Raw genomic sequence first — 22946 nt, forward strand, 5'->3', positions numbered from 1 at the left:
CAATGCTGCTTTGCTTGAGCAGACAGCACAGCCCAGCCCAAGGCTACAAAGCATGCTGGGAAGCTGGGGAACTGTGATTTAACTTGAACCAGGAAGCGGTCTCGGACAGAGGTTCCATAAACTGGTTTGACCTAAATCAGTTCAATCTGATACTACATTCAACCAGGTTTATCTTTAAACTGTTTCAGCCATTTTGAAACCAGTTTACATGCACTGAACTTCTGTTCTGTTACAGGTTTAAACCAGGTTCTGATTACTTAGACTGGTTTATGTGTAACTTCTGTCCCTAGCCTAAGGGTCAGAGACATAAGCACACACCCTGAGGAGAACCGTGACCCAGGGGGCTCAGCAATAGAAAGCAGGCACCTAGACTAGAGTCACCAGCCAGGGGGTTCAGGACATGCAGCTGTAGCTGTGTGGGACCAGGATGTGGGCAATCTCTAAGCCATAAGCTAGGAGCTGTCCTAGAGTTGGGAATGTGGCAGAATGCCACCTCTGTTTCTCCCCAAAAACTCTGCTCTGTGACAATTTGGTTAACATGGGCCTTGCAGAGGGCAGACATCCCAGCTCTTTAGGTAACCTGAGCTGCATACATTCCTGAGGAAGAGGGGAAACCTGCTCCCTCTGCCTAAGTGAATGGCATCACATACCTTTGACCCCAGGGACCCTGTTGTTCCAAGCAATGCCAACCTGACTGGGAGGGGGCTAGAGACCCTGCTAGTCTACCCGGCAACCAGTGATGCATTTCAAATTGGTTGGCTTGCAGCCAATAGGTGCTGGCCTCCATTGGACCAGGTAAATGAGATCATAAGGGCTATATAAGTTGAGGACTCCCAAGAGGAGTAGTAGCCATGATGAAAACTCAGGGAGAGAAGAGCTGAACCGTCTGAAATTTGTGCTCTCTCTTGAAACTCATGATCTAGGAACTGCCTGTCTCCAGAGGGAATCTCCACCTGTCTCTGAATGATATGTGTAAGTAAGCTACCTGAGATCTAACTAGATATATAGCTTGCAGTAACTCAGATGCATGATCAAAGGGTACCCAGCCATGCCAGTTTGCTCTATGGGATTTCTCTGATATTGCTCTATCCTGCCCCCTATTCCAAACCTACTCCTTGTAACCAATAAAGTTCTCCTTTGTACTTAGCATGGCAGACTTATTGGGAGTGGGTCTAGATTATGCCTTGGGGTCCCCTTGGTTCAGCTGACTAAGGGAGACCACTGTTTGTGCTTCAGACTGAGGGAAGCACCCCAAGTTCTTGAAGTGGGTCAATTACCCTCAAGGGCTACTAGGTCTGTGTTTCCCAGGGGACACAGAACCAGGATCACTCCAGACCCTGGGTGGCGGCAACGTTACCCCCAGGCTAGTGGGTGTGCTCCAGGAAGGGGGTCGGCCAGACGTGAGCCACCCCCAGGAAGGCACTCAGAGCCTGGCAGGGGGTCCGGCACAGTGAGGTGGGTGGCTCAGCACAGAAGCACCCCCTACTGGCCTGCCGCAGGGAGCATGGGGGGCATGAGGGGTCGGGGAACCAGCAAGGCAGTCCAGAGTACAAGGTGTCCAGGTTGGAGTCTGGAACAAGGATTCAGTAGGCAGGAACTGGGATGAAGCCAGGACATCAGGAAGACAACAAACATAACCCAGGGCATCCAAAACTAGCAGGATCTAGGACACTAGGAACAAACAGACAGGGTGCAGAAAACCAGGAACAACACACCAGAAGGCCAAAGGAAGACAAAGAAGCTTCTACCCAGGCTCCCTTGGTGCTGTGAGCAAGAGCCAGCTGGGAGCAATTTAGCCTGCTTTCTGCCCTGACTCCTGATACACAGTTCTGAATCTGCCCAGGAAATTTTGCAAACAAACTATCTCCTAACTAACAAGGACAAAGGCCGAGACCAGGACTTCCCCAGGCTACGCAAGTTAAGATGTGACCAGACTGGAATGCTGGAGCTTGAGTTTATTTATGCTTCCATCTAAATTGAAATTCAAACCTAATAAAAAGGGGCATCGGTTTATTATGCTGCTGCCCATATTACTCCATGTTAATTTCTTCTGAATGATAACTTATTCCACCTTGGAAATCAAATACGGCATCAAAGTCCAATTTCCTAAAGATGGTATCTATCAGTTTGTTTGAAGCAGACATTTTTATGGCTAGCCATGTTAACAAATCCAAACTAAGTATCCAATCTGTCAAGGAGAAAAACAAGTTTAGAATGGGAGTAAGTATTGCTCATTAAACTTTAATGCCAAGACATTTAAAAGAGGAAACCCATCCATTATAATGTTGGTAGAATACTGAGGTGTCAGACTTCCTGGAGAAGATTTCCATCATGCTGTTTAAATGCTTTCCTTTTTGGGGGGGATGTCTGTTACTCTCTCCCCTTTGCTGAGAATATTTTTTTCCTGTTAGGGGAAAAGTTTGAGCTATACACACTCTTGTTAAAATTTCCTTAGCAACACAGCAATGAAAAATATCTCCCTGTCTTCAATGTCATCCATTTTCTGATTAAATCAAAACCAATGCAAGCACATGAAAGAGGGTTTGGGTTATGATTGTTTATATTATTACCAGTAATATGCTTGAGGCTGCACATGATGAAACAGCACAGACCGTGCTCCACTTAGGTTCCTAGTTGACCTAAAAAAAGTGAGCTAAATTTGAGAGAGATGTACATTTGACATAAAATTATGTGCTGTAAAACCTACAGTAGCAGGGACTTATGTGATTAATACATACCACTGAGAAGAAACATAGCTATTATTTTAAGCCTACCTTGTGAAACTGGACCTCTTTGGGTGGGTAAAGTGTGCAAAATCCAAGCTCCGATACCACTGGGGAGGGTGGCAGCCATCTCTGAATTTTGGGGCTCAGCCATTGCTTGGGGAAGCCAGGTGAATTTGGTTATGGGTGTCTATAGACAGCAGGTGCCCACAGACAGTAAAAGGCAGAGTGTGACTTTTACCATCCTTTAGGCAGGCAGATCTCATGTGATTTCAAGACTGGGTCCAAAAAAAAAAAAAAAAGAAGCTTCAGGTCAAAGATGGACCAAATTCAGAACTTTTTATCTTAATTCCCCCATTCTTCCACCTGCCACAGCTCCATCCAGACCTTTGATGGTTCAGAGAAGGTGTAACCCATGTCCTCGACCTCCTGCACTTTGATTTTGCTAACCCCTCTCTTCTTTGCCCTTGATTGAGATGGAGCAGAACCCGAATTTTTACACACCCCTGGCTTTTCTTTGTGTGCAGAACACAGACCTCTGACTCAACCCACTCCTGCTTCTGCAAAACAACCCTCTGCCTTTTCCAGCCACTTTTCATTGTGTCATCCCTATGTACAAGAAAACAATACCTGGGAGTGACTCTATACCCAGAAACTCACTGGCAGATTTGACTGGAAAGAGTTACAAAGACTTCCTGAACCCTTCTGTCCATTAAACGCCCTACGATCACTATTAGTCTGCAGGAGGAAAGTCATCCCACCTGTGGTTGTGTCCTTAATAATATACAAAAACATCCTGATTTCTCACCGTATTTATCTTCCAGAATAAGAATGTGTGGGTACATAAAACAAACACGTACCACATCTGCAACCTTTAAGGACGATTGCCCTGTCACTTGCTTTAGTGGCAAAGCACTACAAAGTCATTGCAAGCTTCCTGAGTGAAGTGCGGGTAGACTGCAGGGTGCAAGGAGCTCTGCCTCTTATTAAGGTTGCTCAACACATCCTATCCTCAGACTTGGTTTTCAGTGGCTTGTATCTTTGACAGAGTTGAAAGTTACCGTGCCGGGGGTTTGTTTTTGGGCTGCATTTTGGAAATTGCAACCCCAAATACCTCGGTTTGCCCACGCTGAAAGATTGCAGTGGCCTTTTGTTGGAGAGCTGTGGGTACTTCCTTCTTTAGAGACCGAGTCCTCAAATTTGGCTGCGGACTGTCACAGGTGTGCACCTCTGAAAACTCCTGTGAAAATCCACCCAAGTCTGGCCGCGTTATAAGCCTTTGAGAAGCTGCAGTTTGGACAGGCTTAGTCAAGGGTGTCTGGAAATTCCCTTAAGTTTCCATGAGCACTGAGCCTGCTTGGGCCCTGTGCATTCGGGAGCAGGCTGTGCTCTGTCATTGCAGCTATAGGTGGCTGCTGTCTGCACCGACTGGCTGTGGGCCCAGGGACCGGCGCCGTAACGGAGAGCTGGGAGGCTGACCCCCCTCTGTTCTCAATCTCGCAGCACCCTGAGCTGAACAGAGAAGGAAGAAAGGCAGGAAACCAGCCTGGGATAAGGAGTTTGTTGGGGAAGAGTTATGGCTACTGAGAAGATGTAGTCAAAGGAAACTTGAAGCTGGAGTTGGGGTGGAGAGTACAGCAAGGAAACTGGGATGGTGAGCTTGCAGGGCTTGTGGGTTGGAGGGCTACCCATGCAACCTTGTTTTGCACACGTACCGCCAGGTGCACACATTGTGATACACTCTGTAGCTTCATGGCCATCAACTATTTCCCCAGGACCCTTGCCTCATTCAGGGCACAGCGGATCAGCTCTGAGTATGAATCAGGAGATCGCTGGGTATATGCATAGAGGGAGATCATTGTATTTACAACCCTGCCTTGTTTCCTCCGGAAGTTGGCAGATATGTAGTGAATAAGGCAGGAAATTACAGGAAGAGAAAGGAAACTCTGAGGTGAGGGAATGCTGTTCTTGGCACCTGGATTTTTAACCTGCCTCTGCCACAGGGCTCCTCTGCAATGCTGGGCAAGTTGCTTAAACCAAACTTCCCAAGACTGACTTTCTTAGCACTTTACTCAAGACCTTTGAGTCTGACTGGACAACCGGGCACCGCAGAGGTAAGTAAAGTCAAAGGGAAGTAGGCTTTGAACATATAGTTTCATAGTTTCATAGTTTCTAGGGTCGGAAGGGACCTGAGCAGAGCATCTAGTCCGACCCCCCGCTATGGCAGGAAAGAGTACTGGGGTCAAACGACCCCGGCAAGTTGTTCATCTAGCCTCCTTTTGAAGACACCAGGGTAGGGGCCAGCACCACTTCTCTTGGAAGCTGGTTCCAGACCCTAGCCGCCCTGACCGTGAAGTCGCGCCTCCTGATGTCTAGCCTAAACCTCCCCTCTGCCAGCTTGTGACCGCTATTCCTGGTCACTCCTGGCGGTGCTCGGGGGAACAGGGACTCCCCCAGTGCCTGCTGATCCCCCCCAACTAGTTTGTAGAAGGCTGAGGCCACGAGATCCCCCTCAGCCTTCTCTTGTGGAGGCTGAACAGGTTCAGGTCCCGTCGCCTCTCCTCGTCGGGCCTGCCCTGCTGCCCCCGGATCATGCGAGTGGCCTCCTCTGGACCCTCTCCATGCTGTCCACGTCCCTCCTGAAGTGCGGCGCACAGACCTGGACGCAGTACTCCAGCTGCGGCCTGACCAGTGCCGCATAGAGGGGCAGGATCACCTCCCTGGACCTGCTCGAGATGCAGGGCTAAGGCAGCATTGTACCTAGATGCCTGGTGGCCCCAGGTGAACTTTTAGTATTGGGCCCTACTTTGCCAGAGATAATGATAATAATAAATAAAAAATTACCATTTTCAGGCCCCCTTTCTGTCTGGGCCCTGGGCAGCTGTCTTGTTCGCCCATGCCTGTGTCCAGCCCTGGGCTAGGGGCAGAAGTTACACATGTACTGGTTTAAGTGATCAGAAATTGGTTTAAACCTGTAAGAGAACAGATGTTCAGTACATATAAAACCGTTTCAAAATGGCCAAAGAGAAGGGGGGGCTGCTCTAGTGTCCCCTGGCGTCTAGCTTGGGCCACTGCCGGCATGTGCCTGCATTTCTGGAATCAAAAGTGAATGTCTGTTCACTTGCAAAGCGGTTCAATCTATGCAGGTTAAACTAACTTGCAAAACTGAAATCAGTTCAGGCTCGGGCTTTTGAATGTCTGTACTTAGCCATGAAGTTATATATTCTAAATAGCACTCGGAGAATTCAGGTCCTAGGCCAACATTAGTGCACATTTCAAGTTTGAATCTCTCTGTGCCTCAACTCTCACCCATCATGTAAAGAGAATATCCTCTTCCCCCTTATCTCTCACAGGAAGTGTGAAATAAATTCAGTGGTGGTTCTGAAGCACGCAGGTGCCATAGACACAAATGCCACAGAAAAGCCCACGAGGAGAGGAATATTCTCTTTTCAGAGCAGGATTTGAACAGCATACAGCAAACCAGGCCACACACTGAACAGGGAGGTGAAAACCAAGCACTGAATGACTGCTCGTTACAGAAGTGCCCTCCATTGTGTGCACCAAATTTCACGGCCATCCTGTACAAAAACTAGTATCTGTTCATGTCATGAAAGACTCTCTCAAATATGCACATGCAAGGAAGTGAAGTGGACATTTGAACACAGGCAGCCAGAATCCTGGCATTTCCTACCTTCTGAGTGCTTGATTTTACAACCTTAATAAAAACTGTTCCAAGTTGCAAGAGGCAGTGAAAGGGAAGGCTAGCTGAGGCATCACAGCAATGAAGTGAAGGTAGGGCTGTTATGTGCTGTAAATACAGGCAAGGATCAAACTAGGAGAGAAAAGGGTGTCCTGGTGGTGAATGCTCTGCCCACACCTATCAGACCTATTGCCCGGAGAGCTACTGCTCTCAAAGCAATTGCTTCATGCTCCGTACAAATTCAGGCAGACGTAACTGCCCGTGTTTGCACCCCGGCCTCTCCCTGCACACATGGAAGTAGCTGCACACATTCGCAAACTCTTTTAAATATTCCCACCCTTATCCATGGGCTTTCAAGCCCTGCATTTTGCACGGATGATCTGGCTGCTGTGGAGCCATTATATACCCGCTGATAAATATGGAAATAAACAGTTTAGCAAACAAAGGACTTTAAGTACAGGGAAAACTGTCAGCCTTGGCTAGTCTTGTGTTTCAGGTCTGCAGCTGCTTTAGTAATCTCTGCGCTGGTGAAGCTGAAGGCCATGGGAGTCGGAGCGCTGCGCGATCCTAGCGCGTGGTCTCTGCGCAGCTCCGTGGTTTCTTTCACTGTCGATATTCTAAGAGACACCACGAAGGCTGATAAACCCAAAATTAGACTCACCAGCTCAGTGCAAGGGTGTGAACATATCTCCCTGTCTCTCCCCTGTCTTGTGGCTGCATCTTTACTGAGTGGGCAGTGGCTGGAAAGCAGGATTCTTGCATATTTAGGTACTGTGTGGGGAGAAGACAGACAGGCTGGAGGGACAGCATAATAAACATGTGCTGGCTTGCGCTCTGCTGAATTCCAGCGTGGAACGATTTCCACTGGCTTCCCTGGATTTTGGATCAGGCCCTGGATAAGAAACAGAGTCAAGGGAGACAGTTATATTAGCACAGCCGTGTCATCATATTTGTAGAGCATGTCATCTCCTTCCCTCCTACCCTTTATTTGTCTCTTCTATTTCGGCTATAACCCTCTGGGGATAGGAACCGTTTCTGATTCAATGTTTGTGCAGTCCCAAGTATATAGGGACATATCCTGGTTGGGGTCACTTGATACAGCCATAATCCAAATAATAAATATGTCTAATAATAAAGTACTGACTTCAATGGGATTTAGGTCAAGCTGCTTAGAAACATCAATTCTTCTTGCCTCTTTGCTCCTTCCGGCCAAGGAGATCTTCAACATCATCAATTCCCAGGGGTGGTTATTCTCATTGTTGTTTGGCAGTGCAGGAAGTACCATTGCTTAAGAGATTTGGCCTTGGGCTTTTTTTCCACTGACGTGTTGTAAAAATCTCCTTCCACACCCTTCGCTTCTCAGTAACATCTGCCTGCAAAGACCATCCATGTTCAAAAACAGGCTTCGCCCACAGTCACAGTGCAAGCTGGGATGCCGCAGCTATAATCCTATCCTAAGCTTAGCAAAAAACTCCAGATATCACTGAGGGATGAATGTTGGCTAACAGGGCTTTTGGTGGTCGCCACTTGACATGTATGACCAGAACTGGTGCAACTTTTTAAAAAAAATAAAAATCTGTAATTGACGAAAACACCTTAATGGCCAAAATTAAATTTTGGGTCTCGTTTGAAGTTTTTCACTTTCTTTAAAAAAAGAAAAATTCTAGGTCTGGGATTTTTCTGTCTATTGCTCTCCCTTCTATACCGAACAAAAGGCAAGGAAGGAGGAGAAAACCCTGCCCACCAAGTACTTGGAGGGGATTTTTCAACCCGTCCCCCCAAAATAAATCTCTGAAAATTTTTTAACCGAACAGCCATTTCTCGCAGAGAATATATATAACATTTTCCAACCACCTCTCCTTGTGACCTATAATTAAAGAGGAGTCCAAGCCACAAGGTTCAGAACCAGACTTTCTCAGAATTCATGAGTGTTCGTGTCTGGGGTTTGGTTCAGCCCATTGTGAGATATGCCAGCTGCAACGCTGAGATCCAGATCCAACCTTTCCCAAACTCGGAGGCTGTGCGGAGCCCTCTCCTCCAACGCCCATTCTGCAGATTGTAAAGGAGCCTCCCCTCCGAGCACGTGAGAATTGTCACTGTTCTCCTTTGTCCTTGGCGTTGGGGTCCAGGGAACAGGACAGGGTCCTTGTGAGCCTTGTGGCAATGGATAGAGATGCATACTTTGGAAATGAGACTTTGCTAAAGTCCCACACAGGGAATGTCTAAACAGTGTGTGCTTTACCCTCCTGCTTCCTGCACTAGCTGGCTAGGCCTGGACAAGGCATCCTGACTTGCTTTCATTGCTGCCACTGCAGCAGCTCTATGAAACCTGCAGCCCAGCCCCTCATTGATGAGATCTGTGGCCATCTGCACAAGCGGATTATCTCACAATACCTCCATCGTGGCGGAGACGGAAGGCACTGCCAGTGAAGTGGAACTAGACTGATGGTGGCCCGAAGGCTTGAATGGGTGCCAAGGACTTGAAGGAAGCCCTTTCTAAAATGTCTGCTCCCACTACCCCTGCAGAGACTGCCATTTCATCCATCTGTTTGTACAGCACCTTACACAATGGGGCCAGAACTGATGGTGGGCCTCTGCATTATTGCCATACAGATACCAATGCATAGCAACCCACAATGCTCAGGCATTGGGAGGCCTTAAGCAAACAAAGGTAGGATGGAAAGAATAAAAAATGAGATGAGGAAAGAAGAAAAAAGGAAGTGGTAGGGAATGACACAAGGCTTGTTAAAGTAAGGTTCGCCATTGAACACAAACCACAACACGCAAGGCAATCCAGGGCAAGGCAATTTCTCAATTTCTCAGTACTAGACGAGTATTTTAAAGTACCACGTTGCATCCAAGGGGCTTGGGAAGGATTTGAGATCTCACGTTGATGCAATACAGCAACTATTTGTGGCCCCTTCGAAGCACGCGTTTCTGCACGAAACGCTGCGGCCTAGATGTTCAACAGCTTGGTGAGTGCAGATCTCTCTTGAAAAACCTCTCTCCACTTGTTGCTGCCAAGTCCTTGAATGTCTGCCCTCGGGCCCTTTTGAAAACCTGGCCCCGCCAGTCCTCATTCTGCATCATCTCTGACTTCAGCATCTCTTTGGATTGGCAGGGATTCAGCATTGTTTGTAATTCCTTCCACCAGGTGTTCTCTGCGGAAACGCGGCGCATTGTGTGTCTAAACAACTTAATTGCATGTTTTGGACCCAAACCAAAGCGCTCTTCCTAGAGGCTAATGAAAATGCCTATTTTATTTTAGTGTTCTTAATATACCGAAACATTAAGGAACTCCAGAGTGTGCTGAAAACAGGTTACCTGGCTCTCCCCTTGTCGAGACTGGTGGGGGCAGGTTGCCAGGAACAGCTGTTCATTAATAGCACAGACACTTATCTTGTCCTGACATCGTATGCAAACATTCATTCTTCTCTTCAAACTCAGATTTGGAATTTGGCTGGGCAGGTTTCAGTGTAAATTGTGGGCACCTGTGCACATGGTGCAGGCCTGGAGGAGGAGGGAGGCAGATGGGAGAAGAGTCTGGGAGTGAGCGGGTTTGACAGATGTCTCTGGATGAGACGTCTGTAGTCTGCAGGAGGCCTCTGGAGGGTAGGGACCTCTTAGGATGGCGGCACAAGGCTGGGGTGGGGAAAGGCACCTCTGACTGCGGATGGCGATGCATCACACCCCAAGGCATGTCACGTTTGGCTTGTTTGAGAGGGAGCTGTGAGTTAAAATCCATAGGCAGGACAGAACGAACACTTGGCTACAAGCTCACCTTTCCAAATAGCTCGGGACTCTTGAGTTGCTTGCAAGGACAGTGCTTCTCAGAAAAGAATCAAAGCAGTAAAAAAACTGATGGATAATAGGGCAAAAGCATCTTTGGGAGCAGTATGTTGGTAGAGAAACAGCAGTGATTCTGCGCACGGCATTCACATCTGCTTGTCCCAGCTGCGTAACTCAATCGCGGATGGAAAAAATAATCGTCTGGCTACATATGAGCGGTTGTGGACCAGCGGCATGCACATGCTGTCAGTGTACTGTGGTATAAGCCGGATTCACTAGTTTTAGAAAAGGTAGTTTTGCAAGAAGGGGAGCTTTTGGATCCATGTGGCTTAGAGCTTCTGGCTGGTGTGCTTCAGTAACAGCAAAGGCTTGACTGCCTGCCAGTCCTATCCGAGACGTCATAATCCACGGTTTCTAGGACCTGATGATTTAAATCTTAATTTGCACAAACAGAGCACTGTTTCAGTCTTTAGGTATCCCATTCACTTCTGCAAAATTCTGGTTGCTATTTGTACAGCAACAGGTCAACAGACTGAGAGTTGATTACCACATAAAGTTTAAAGAATTAATCAGTTGTATTGATTTAAGTGAGATTAAACTGGCTTCCTTTTATGTGGGCCTGTTCTGGCACGATGTTTTAAGTCATGCTAAAGGGAAGGAGTAAAGAGGAAACTCTCCAGCACCGTTCTTCCCTTTTTTGCATCAATCAGCCATTAACTTTGGCAGTGTTTCTCTTGACTTCCATTCGCTCCCGATCAGATCCAAGCTGAGTTGTTGGTTTGGAAATTAAACACTGACAAGTCTCTTAGTTAAGCAGCAGTTTGACAGAGCAGCTTTCAGCTGAGTTTAGCAAAGGGTTAATCTCTGTGTGAGGAAACTTGTATGATTCCTTCCCCATTTCCACCCACGGAGCTCATCCCTTTTACCACCACGGACACAGGACACACTTCCCGGTGCTCTGCTGCTTCGAATCAAACCTTTCTATTTCACCAGCGTGCATGAGCAAGACTTCCCAGCAGACTTCCCTGGTCTGGGCAGAAGTTTCATAAACCGGTTTGACCTAAAGCACTTCAGTCTGATCCTACATTCAAGCAGGTTTATCTTAAACCAGCTGATGTGCCCTGAACTTCTGTTCCGTTACAAGTTTAAACCAGTTTCTGATCACTAACCAGTTTATGTGTAATGTCTGTCCCGGGCCTCTATTCCTGCAGAAGGCCGTTTGTGCCCAACAGTTTGCAAAGAACACTTTTTTCCCAACTATGTAGTTGGCCTAATAAAAGATATCACATCTACCCCAAGGACCTTGCCTGCCTGATGGCACTTTGCGCTCGCTCAGCCCGCAGGGCCGACTCTGCTCTCCGTTGCGCTGATGTAAATGCCGGGTAGCTAAGAAATCTCTGGGGTCTGCACAAAGCCTGCCGTAGCAACCTGCCACGCCTGCACCAGGCACAATCTCTCATTTTCCACACAAGAGCCCATTTGTGTGTCTGGCCGGGAGCTCTTCTCAACCTTCCCAGGGCTGGGTGGCACAGAGTTTATTTTTGGTGCTGATCCTGAAACCCAAAACCCCGTCCCTCCCTTCGCTCTGCTGCCAGTGCTGGGAGCTCGCTGTAAACACTGTCTGACAAAGAGCAAGATAGGAAGGGGAAGCCGGGAGCCCAGCTGTGCGGCGAGGAGTGGCCGCGAAGATGGTTAAGCGACGTCCCAGCCGGCGCTGCAAGGATTTATAATTAAGGTTTCCCTGGTGAAGACATGAGATCACCCAGAAAGGGGACCCAGAAATATCTCAAGGCTGGGCATTTCAGATCGCCCCTGCTATGGGATTGTCCTTGAACAGAAACCAGCCAGGGTGGTTAGATCAGATCTGCCAACAGGCTTCATGTGTTTGTCTGTCTCTCTCTCACACCCATCCCTGTGAGAAGTCCTATAGACTCTAACAGGGTAGAAACCAGCACGGGTCTGTAACGATTCAGTAGAGACATTACTCTAAGGCACTATGCTGTGCACCAGTCTAAAATCATCTCCTTTTCAGGGCTTTCCCCTCCCTTACAAGCCCATACGGTGATGACCGTTTCCTACGCACCTGAATGCTACTGCTGGGAAACAAGGGCCCGGTCCACACTAACGTGGCTCTGGGGTGCCTTTTCCGTCATGTTTTAAAACTAGCCAAAGCCCTCCACGTACCGTGGGCAAAGACGGACTTTCGTTAGCACAGCTTTTGTCATTCTGGTATAAGCTAGACTGCCAACTTGTTTGTCAATGTAGATTATTTCGACATTAGGTGGATGTATGGGTAAAATGCACTGGCATAGCGTATACCAGCAAACTAGTCCAGGCATCCATCAGGCCTGAATCAGGGAGGGCTGTAATTCTTTACCAAAACAGCTGAACCCAATACAGTGCCTAATACAGAAAGTTACTATAAACCAGTACAGCCTACTGGAATACGTTATACTTGTAAACGCCATCTCATAATGATAACACTGAATCACTACCATTTCCACGAGGCAGGGTGTGCTACTTTGAGGCAAAATGGTGCAATTTTTGCTTGGAGATGAGGCCTCAGAAAATTTAGTGTGCGTATATGTGTGTGTGCACGGATGCCTGTGCATGTGCACATGTGGGAATCATGTCTTTGCTAAGACCAGCAAAGGCCGAATCCAGTAAAAGACACGAGCAGAAGTCCAGTAGGCCAGAAGCTGACCTTCCTCTTTCAGCTCCTGATTCATGATTTGGAAGGCGCTGGGCTGAAGTGCATCTCCACTTGAATGCTTTCCATTGCTCTGCTTTTTGAGTTTTTTGAGGGGTTTTTTCCCCTCTTGCAACACACACGGAAACACACAAACTGCGGTGAAGTTTGCAGCTGCTATAGTCTTCTCACGAGGGAGACAAGCGCCATAGCGGCATCAGGCCTGTGCTGAACAAGTGGAGGTGACAGAAATGCTGCAGTTCAGACCAGGACAGGAGCTGAAGCCGAGGGAAACCCCTATTAGTTGAACCTAATTTAGATCCTATTCAGTGACAGCCGTAAAAGCATGCTTAGTTTTTAAGCCCAGCGGCAATGGGAGTCCTTCCATTGATTTCAGTGGATTTCAAAGCCACCGGGCTCAAATTTAGGTATATGCTTAAGCGCTTTACTGAATCAGTGCCTGGGTCATCTGACTGACATCCCAAGGAAGCGATTACCTTTATTCCTATTCAAGTGGCTGAAAATCCCCCAAAGTAGCTAAAACTTTGTACCTTTCATCCTCCGAAGTATCTCAGAGTACCCAAACCTGCTGCCCTTGCCCAGGCCAAATGAGGACCCTGCGCTGCGGGAGGCAATTTCGCTGCCCATTTTACACATGAAGCAACAAGCCATCGGGCCTTGCCCTGCATCCCGCAGGGGTCTTGTCTACATTAGGATTTTACTGACTCCTCACCCCTTTTGGGTGGCAGTACTTGTAAAAGCTACCGTGTGCCTTGCAGTGAGGGAAGAGGCAGCTTCCAGCAGAGCATTGACTTTGCCCGTTCACCACCAACGCTGCCTGTTCCCTCTGGTATGTATGAGAGGTAAGCTCCAAGGACAAACCGCTCCAAATTCCTCTTAGAAACCCCCGGGCAGGGGATCACGGCTGGAGCATCCTGTGCCCTGCCAAGGAGACCTCTGTTTACCTGGCTGCTTGACGTATTGAAAAGGAATATTATTGTTCCATCAGCCCAATGCCGGGGCTCCGCTGAGAAATATTTTCCGTCTGAAGGGGAAAAAAAGGCTCTGTGAGCTCCAGCCAGGCTGCTCAGACAGAGGGGAGGGTTCCCAGGGACTCGCTTTCCACATGCACAGACTTCCCTGTTGAATGTCTTGGAAGTGACATTCAAATCCCAGGTGCTGAAGCTGCTATTCGCCATGTGGAGGCCAAGCCAGCGAGGGTCAGGAAAAGGATGCAGACAAACAACTGCTCTGTCCTATTTGCCCTTCCCTTAAGAGGACTCTTTATTTTGGACCGAGCCTTACAAGTGCCTGCCTTTTAATGTGCCTGCTGCATTGCTAGCATTGCAAACGCCTGGTGCGGCTATATTTACTGGAAACAAGCTTGTCCAAGAACTTTGCCTTAACATCTTCCCAGGAAACCATATGTTCCCCCGGCCACACCAGCACATTGTTTCACTCCCTGAAAACAGTGATTCATAAAACCATCAGAAAACACTTTCTCCTGTATCTGCAAATACTGACAGCAGTGGACAAATTCATCGGATTTGAGCCACTCTTTTTTATTCCCTGCCTTCCAGATCCTTGTTGTCCGTGAAATCCAGAGGTCCAAAACAGCACCTTCCCGGGGCTTTTTTTTTCCTTTTTAATTTGATTATCTGCATTCATACAATATTTAGTGGCCCAACCGTGCAAGGCGCTGGACAGACACATACCATTACAGCAGCAGGCAGATTCTGCTGAGAAGGGAAAAAAGCAAAGGGAAAAGATTTGGAGGAGACACAGGCAAAGGGGAAATGATTTGCCTCCTTCACAGGGAAGGCCAGTGGACCATAGTCCAAGCCCCCGGTCCCGTACTGCCCCCAGCACAAACGGCTCATCTTAGACGAAAGACATTTTTACCCAGCTCAGACTTATTATTCTTTTAAATAAATATGTTCCTATGCAATATTACCTTTAACTCGAATGATACTGGGGGAAATAAGGACTTGCCTGGGTTCAGATCCCTTTAGGTATTCACTAACCGCAGACCTAACAACAACAAGAGCCGCTGATGCGACCCTGCCGGGGTTCCTCCGAGCGCACGGCTTGTCTGATCTCGCCGTCTTCTTTTCAAAGACCACTGACGCCTGCTTACACCAGCGTGTGATGAAAAGCTTTAACTTTAAATTTCCTGGCCCTTGTGGGCCAGACTCTAAATATTGTTTTAATTTGATCTTTGTGTTTCATTTCCTCCTTTTAAAAAGAGAATCAGCTATTGAGGTCACCTGGGGGAGCCATCCCTGAAACCAAGCAAGTCTGCTGGGACTGAAGCGGTCCTTATGATGTCAGTATTTGTCAGTCAACTGAGACACAACGTGATACGCCGTCCTGGCTCCAGCATCGTGCCCGTCTCTATTATGGATGTGAATTATTGATGAGATACGGCCGAGCATAATAGCTGCTTCTGGCTCATTTTTGTCTAACATTAACCCAGGGCCAAATTCTGATCTCAGTTACATCAGAATCAGGCAGGAGCTAATTGAGCTGGACTATTTATTTTAAATCAGCCTGCTTTCTTGCTCACATTCAGTGGGGAAAAGTCATATAAAGACATGCTACTGCCCGGATCTCCCTGCCACTTTTTCAGCCTATTTTCTCCTTGTGTGTTGAAGTAACTTGTGCTCTGAGTTACTGCATAGCGGCCAGTCAGGTTTTCTATCAAAAGAGGTCTTGACTACTAGAAGAGCCTATTGGTGATGCATAGGGGGTGCGCGCAGGTCCACGTGCACTCCCTGAGATCAGCCGTGCGCTCCCTGGAAGCGCCAGCGGCGAAACCGGATGGACGTGCGCGTCCAGTTTCGCCAGTTTAGCCGCTGGCTCAGCAACCGGCCACTGTGGGACCCCCATCCCTCCTTTGGTGATCTGGTGCCCCCCCAGACTCGCCCATGGAAAAGTCTAAAAACTTCTCAATCTTCAGGCACATTTTCAAGCAAATTGAGTTGAAAGGACTCGCTCTCCTGAGAACGATGGGAATGAAGTCCTGGCCCCATCAAGGGGAGTGGTGCAACTCCCACATTTCTCATGGCAAACGTCTGTATTAGCGCAGATCTGGGAATACGGCAAAACTGCTGAAATAGCCTCGCAGTCATAGCCCGATGTCCACGTGGCCTTTTTAATTCACTGGAGTTTGTCTAGGTTCACACTAGGGGGGAAGAGGAAAGTCAGGTATGATGAACGTGCAAAGAGACCACAAAGCTTTCCTTGTGCCCACTTCCTCCAGTGAGCCTAGGGTGCCGCTGGTCCTGTTTTATATCAGACCGTCCTGTTTTTAAGCTCTTTGTCCCCCTGTCCATTTCTAAATGAGGACCGGACTGCAAAAAGTCCTGTTTTCCAGTTCACTGGTGGAAAAACTTGTCCATCATTTGTCCTCACCATTCTCTTGGCGGCACCTAGAGGTAGGGCAGTGCACAGCCAGGAGGAGCAGAAGTCCCAGCCCTGCCCCTTGCTGCTGATTGGCCAAGGAAGTGGCAGCTCCACCTCTCACTGCTGATTGGCCGCGAGCTCACCAAGCGAGTGTCCTGTATTCGGGGGACGCATCAGTGGCCACCCTAGATGAGCCCTGGGGGGATGCATTCTTTATAATTGGGGTTTACATCATGTTGGATTATGTACAAGAAACTGGGTCCACCTCTGTTGTAAGGAAATCCCTTCACTCCAGATCCATATAGTGCTCCTAGGCCGGCCTGGGCTGAATCATGCATTTGAGAGTGAAACTGGTTTCTCTACACAGGCCCCCGACACACACAGGGCTGCAGCAACAGGTCGGTCTCAGCGGCTTCATTCTCAGTGGTGAAGGCTGGCCCCATGGAGCAAGTGAAATGCCGGAGCCTGCCTGGAAGGGCCACGCATGCGATCAGTGTAATTCAGTGAGATTCAACCGAATGGCAAAAACGGAGTCCAGAGCCCGCGGCACCAACTCTCTCTCGCACTATCTGGCCTTTGCAATATATGTCGCAAAAACTTGGGGGATAAGGCCTAAGGAGCTGGAGGTCTGAAGCAGCAGCCAAGGCTCCCCCTAAATCATCTTGTAATCTCATCTCATTTCCTTCAAGATACCCCGCCCCACAGCGTATTGTGCTCGCTTCTGCACAAAGGCAGAATTAGTCACAGGTGGTTCTTTTCAAAAATACATATGGGCTGAGTCTGTGAACATATGGCCTGATGGCATATTAATAACAGAAATCAGAGGTTCCCTGTTAGTCACACAACAGTGAAGCAGCTTGAAGGAAAGACACCTTTAATAAAGAATGCCTAATGCACTAGAGTACATGAATCACCCTTAACCAGGTCAATGTGCTCCCTCAGCCTTGCCTAATAAAATGAGCCATTTATGGGCATTGCAAGATTTTCTTTTTCCTTCTGTGTTAACCAGCAGTTACTTTCTCCCATTATTTCAGAGTTAAAGCCAATTTTTAAGGGAATAAGGGAGCGTATAATAAAGCCAATTGTACATACCCATGAAGCAATTTTAATCGCTCACTTTTCCTATTGGGATCCCTTTGCGATAGCCTCTACCAGTAACACTCGTGAATCAGAGCCAACAGCAAACCCATGCCTGAAACCTCTGCTCAACCCCCAGTAACCTCGAAACCCAGACATCGCCTCTCTGGTAAGGGCCCTGTATGCAAACTGCTGGAAGCGCTCAGCCCTGCCGCCCTGACTCACACATAATTCCTGGAGAAGTCACTGGTGGCTTTGCCCAAGGGAGGACCCCCAGGGTGACTGTCATCCCTGGTGCATAATCATAAGAAGTTTCTAAACCAGACGCCTGGCCAGGCAGATCCCACATCTCATCGTCCCAGAGACGTCCCATTTCCTTCGGCATCTCCAGATGTGCATCCTGCCACACCTGATCTGGTCTGAGCTAGACATCTGGAATTGCAGCTGTCACGTGCCAGCAGAGCAGCTCCAGAGTCGCAGGAGTGAACCCCAGGTCCGAGGGGTCTCTGCACCTCTGGGACACTGTACAAGTGCACAGAAACAGTCACTGCGTGCACTAGCACTGCCCAAGACGCCTCGCTGAGCAACGTTAGATTGGCTGGCCGGTCCCTGGAGGCCACGCACCACACTTGGGTGTGGACATTTGTGAAGAACATTGGATTCGATGCATGGTCTCTGCTGCTTCCAGATCAGGGAATCAGCAGATCCCAGAGGGTGTTGTGAGCAGCCCTTGTGCAAATCTAGGTGCAGGGCGTCACGTTGCTGGTCAGGGCTTGTGCCCCTGACGGACCACAGGAAAGGGGGCTGGTCTTGGACAGGGTTCGAACTACGGGAGGGGCTTTGGGGGGGTTCAGCGCCTTTCTAAGCAGCTCAGCTCCTTCCCTCGTCTGGCTGCCACCGCCGCAGACCCCCGGAGCGTAATTCGAACTCTGGTCTTGGAGCCCAAAAGAGGCTTGCCTTGCCCAGCCTTAAGAAACCCATCCCCCATTTACTCTCCTCATCCCCCTTTCCTCTCTTCAGCTTTCCTTTCCCACCGCCTTGTTTATTCCTCTGGAAAACAAGATGGTTAGTGAATGTTTACCTCTTGGCTTCCTCAGCTCTTTAATTACTAATTAGGGATAAACTGAAGCCTAGGCCCCACCCAGCCACCCCAGGGAGGCAGGGCAGCGGGGTGGGAAAGGAAGGACTGGGAGACAGATGTTGCTCCCATTTTAACTCTGTGCCGTCAGCGAGGCTGCGCGCGGGATCCGACCCACTGACTCCAGAGGAGAAAGCTCTTGGCTGAGATTAGATTTGGGTGTGCTGGCTCAAATGGGACACACTGCTGATTTGCTGTCCTGTAAAATCAAAAACATGCCCCCGGCACTCCTCCTGTCCCATCTTCTTCCCAGCTGGGGCTGGGTTCCTCGCTTTGTGGTCACCTCCCTATCCCTCCCGTCCTGGGAAACGATCAAACCCGCTGCAGCTGGGGAGTGGCTCTGTGAAATCAAAACCAAGCTCTGAAGCAGTGACTGGAATGAGGAGGAAGCACCGGCCCTTGCCTGACCCCCAGCAAATCATTCAGCGTGATGAACAGCAAATCCGAGAAGGCATCGTGAAATGGTTAGTCATCTTTCTCCTGGTGAAGGCCCATATGCCGCTGCAAGTACAGCGCCAGCACTTACGTAAAGAATTCAGCATGCTGGGGCAGGACGTGCCATTACGGCCGGGGCCGCTCGAGGCCTGTCTGCAGCACCAGGGCTCATACCTGCAGGCTTCATCACTCGGAGACGTCACTCGGGGAACATCTTTCCGTGACTGTGCCGGTGCCACTCGTCTCAGGTCTCCCAGTTCAAGCTCCATTAGCCGTCGCGCGTGCTGGGGTTCTGCACTGACTGAAACAATCCTGCTTTGAGCAGGAAAAAATGGTCAAGGATTATAGGGGATTCAGGAAACAATACAGGCGTTATTGTGTCCTCTGCTAGCTGGAAAGGCCTGGCTTGGTAAGGCAGTAAGAAAATGCAAATTAACTTCAGCCAGCATTTCCAGCTGGGGACCCAGGAGACGCAGCCCATCAAATGCAGAGGACTGAGAGGGAGAGGAAGGCGAGTGCTCCACAGTTCAGGAAACTGCAGCGAAGGACGGTATATGATTATTTCACTGACGAACTCGGCTTCCTTCCTAGGCTGGCAACAGGGAGCTCAGTTTGTGACGTGCCAAGGGCCGGGGGGAAGAGCAGGCAGGTGCTCAACGTGTTCAGGGGCCAACTGGGGTTGTTCAGATGCTACCTGCAGTGCTGGGAGCACGTCTGACACATCCGCCTGCAGCTTGAAGAACCGTCCCCTGCACGGATAAGGTTAGCAGCCAAACTGGCCCCACCTCCACAGTTGCAGATTTGAGGAGGAGCTGCTTATGCATCCGATTCCATTTTCCAGTCATTTTATTCCATTTCAAATCAACCCTTGCAGCGTGCCTGAATTAAATCAAGGAGCCTTGATTACCCAAAGAACCTTGTCTGCTTAAATTAAATCAAGTTGTTCTGGCTAGATCCTCTTTCACCTCTTAACCTGTCTCATTCAAGGGTTTGATTCTGAACCGAGACCAAACTTCCCCTAGGAGTGCTCCATTTCCTCCAATAGTTTTGCTTCCAATTTATACACATGGGAGAGAAGCCCACTGCATTTCTTGGCTGATTTCTGGCAAGGGAAGGTCAGGATGCAGGGGTGACCATCCAGGCGCCTAACAGCAAACGTGCCCCAGTGGTTGCAGCGGCCTCGGCACTGACTTGACTTGACTTGAAGACAGAAAAGTCCTATAATGCATGACTGAGAAAGCTGCAGACAAGACTGGCTTTCCCAAGCATTTGACACTGCTAATATTCCTAGAGAAGGACCTGCCTTTTCTGCTTTATCGAGCCCATTTGTAGATGCAGCTGGGCTAAGAAATGCCTACGGATGTTGGGTTTACACACGTTGGGTTTACACATCATCAGCTTTATTCACTTACATCTGTGCTGCCCAAGACTTTAGTGGAGGAACTCTGGAAGGCCCAAACAGAAGCTTTTACATAGTGGTAAATCTGAAGCCAGCTCGCTGAATCTGGGGGAAGTTATACTGGGATAAAATGGGTATAAAGTAGAGGAAACGCAGAGCCCAAGTCTCTAAATCTGCCTTTGCTCATTGACATGGGGAAGCTCAGGAAAGCTCAAGCAAACTAAGTAGTGGTGAAGGGAATGTGCAGAAGTGAAATCCGTATAAACTCATGGGCAGGTGGTTTTAATTAGGAATCACATATCCTTACTTCTTTTCAGATTGAATATGAAGCTATGGCGAATAAAGCCCTTAATGTTGGAATAAGGACAGCCAGTGAGGGGGGCGATTTGCTGTAAACTTCACATCTCTAGTTAATTTGACTTCACTTTTCCATGTCCCTATATCAGAAAGCCCCCTGGGAGGTCCAGTATTTGGGTGTGTGTTGAATACATTAACATTACCATTATCATACATTAACATTAATCTCTACATGTTAACCAAGAAAATACCTGCCATGGCCTTTGGCAGAACAGGCCACTTCACTCCAGAGTGGGTTTTAAATACATGCTCGGAGCTAGATCCCAAGATGGGGTTAATGGACATGCGGTTGGTTCAACAGGTCATGAGGAATCATGAACAGGAAAGGCAGATGAGGGTTGAAGCATGATGCAGAGCCTGGTGGATGGAGCTTCTTGGTTAAAACAGGCCCCGGAAACCAGAGAACTAAAAATTGGCTGAGAATGAAGATAAATATCCAACCACTGAACTACCCCACAGGCCCCATGCCCCAGCCATAGCAGGAAAGAGACACGGTTAGGAGTCAAACATCTAGCGGCACTGCCTGAGCGAATGTGTCTTTTCTGGGGGGGTCGCTGGTTGCCCGAAGAAACGGCAAGCTTGCAAAGAATGGTTTTTCCAACTATTTAGTTGGTCTAATAAAAGGTATCATGTCTACCCAAAGAACCCCGTCTGCTTGCATCTTTTCTGGTACTTGAGCTCCCTCTTGTGGGCCTGGGCACGGGCGGCATGATTAACTCAACCTTCATCAGAAAGTAGGAAGGTAGGGACTCAGGGCAGGATGTCAGACCCGCGTGTTGCTTCCGAGTTGGCTGGCTATCGTCCAAGCAGATGGGAACGCACGGCCGTTCCAAAAAACAAACCTCAAATGATCCAACTCGCGGGAAGAGCGTTTAAGAAGAGGAAGGTGATACGTCACTGTTGTGCCAGAAATCCAAAGTTCACTGCGGGTCAGGCATGTCCTGCGCAGCGTTGGGTGGTCTTGGAGGACCTGGGGAGCCTGCACAGACGCAGAACAGGAGCCGTGGCTTTAGGTCATGCCCCTTGGTGGACGTTTTTGAACGAGAAATAATGAAATGGGGTCTAGTCTGCGCCAGCCTTGATAAGAATCCCGTGGCTCTTACATGCTATGATCTATTGGACCATTTCGGGGGGGAGGACCATTCCCATTTAGCAGAGGCTCATTAAAGGTTTTTCGAGGTCATAACCCAAACGAAGCTCAGGTAAACCCCTGGCACACTGATGTGGAGACTGTGACCTGCTGTAACCCCCAGGTGCTTCTGAGCTGTGCTACTGCTGACCCAAGTCTGCTCCATTCCTCGTGTGGGTCATCAAATACAGCCCCCAGCCTCAGGTTTCCCTTTGCTTTCCTGGTCTGCTCCGCAACAGAACGGTACCTGACTCCTTTGTAGCCAGGACGCAGGAGAACCCCAGGACCGAGAATGAGGACTAGGGATTAGGACAGCAGGCAACCAAAGTGAGCAGGTAAGGTGCTCCAGGCAACATCGCACTTTGCTCTCCGCATCAGCCTGAATAAACCCGCACCTGCAGGAAGCAAAATGTCCTTGCTAATAAACAACACTGAAGGGCCTCACAGGTAGCTCAGGGCTTGCAAACAGGCCCAAGCTGAACGTAGGAAGCTCTTTGAAGCAGTTTGGATCCAAGCCTTATTGCTGGACTCTATATTCATAATGGGCTGAACCAAAACCCAATATCTGAAGACCTGCAGTAAAATTCATGGCTGCATCTGGCCTGGCTTTGCTTAACTACGTCTCCCTGCCTTTGCTTATGGCTGTAGCTGGTTTCTGGGTGCAGCAGAGGAGGAAGTTTCCTGAGAACAGTCCTGCCGATAGCGTATGATAGTCGTGCCTGTCACTCGCGGCGCTTCAGGGGACTCCAGGCGTGTGTATCAGAGTTGGGTCTCACCAGGCAGTGAGTGGATTGGCGAGAATCGCTCAAACAAAGTCATCTAGGAGAAAGCTCAGCAGCCCAACTGGAGAGTCCCTTGTGCAGTACAGTGTCGTTCCTGGCACGCTGTTATGCCAAGGGGGGAAAAAAGGGCAAAATCTTAATTCTGATATCCCATAGCAAGCAATGCTATGGGCCAATCAGCCTGCTGTGTTTGTGGAGCCGTGCTCTTTTTCTGTGTGGGTGCGTGTCTGGGTGTGCAGGTACGCGTGTGCGTTCTGACACCTTTGACTCGATGGCATCTCAGATCTGCCCAAGTGTATTAGATTACGCTGACATTTGGGGAA

The 22946-nt window shown here is 48.8% G+C and overlaps 1 long non-coding RNA gene across 2 annotated transcripts; it reads right to left on the minus strand.

The window, feature by feature from the left end:
- Positions 1-1060: 1060 nt before the first annotated feature.
- Positions 1061-20013, minus strand: LOC149852025 (uncharacterized). Of its 2 annotated transcripts, XR_016439413.1 has the most exons (4): positions 19131-20013; positions 7085-7315; positions 5568-5695; positions 1061-3001 (listed from the first exon to the last, which is right to left on the minus strand). It is a non-coding gene; the product is annotated as an uncharacterized LOC149852025 (long non-coding RNA). The 2 variants fall into 2 exon arrangements; XR_016439412.1 differs by having other exon boundaries at positions 5568-7315.
- Positions 20014-22946: the final 2933 nt, after the last annotated feature.

This window comes from Crocodylus siamensis, chromosome 15, assembly GCF_052110815.1.
Source record: "Crocodylus siamensis isolate JL-2025a chromosome 15, ASM5211081v1, whole genome shotgun sequence".
Taxonomy (NCBI): Eukaryota; Metazoa; Chordata; order Crocodylia; family Crocodylidae; genus Crocodylus; species Crocodylus siamensis.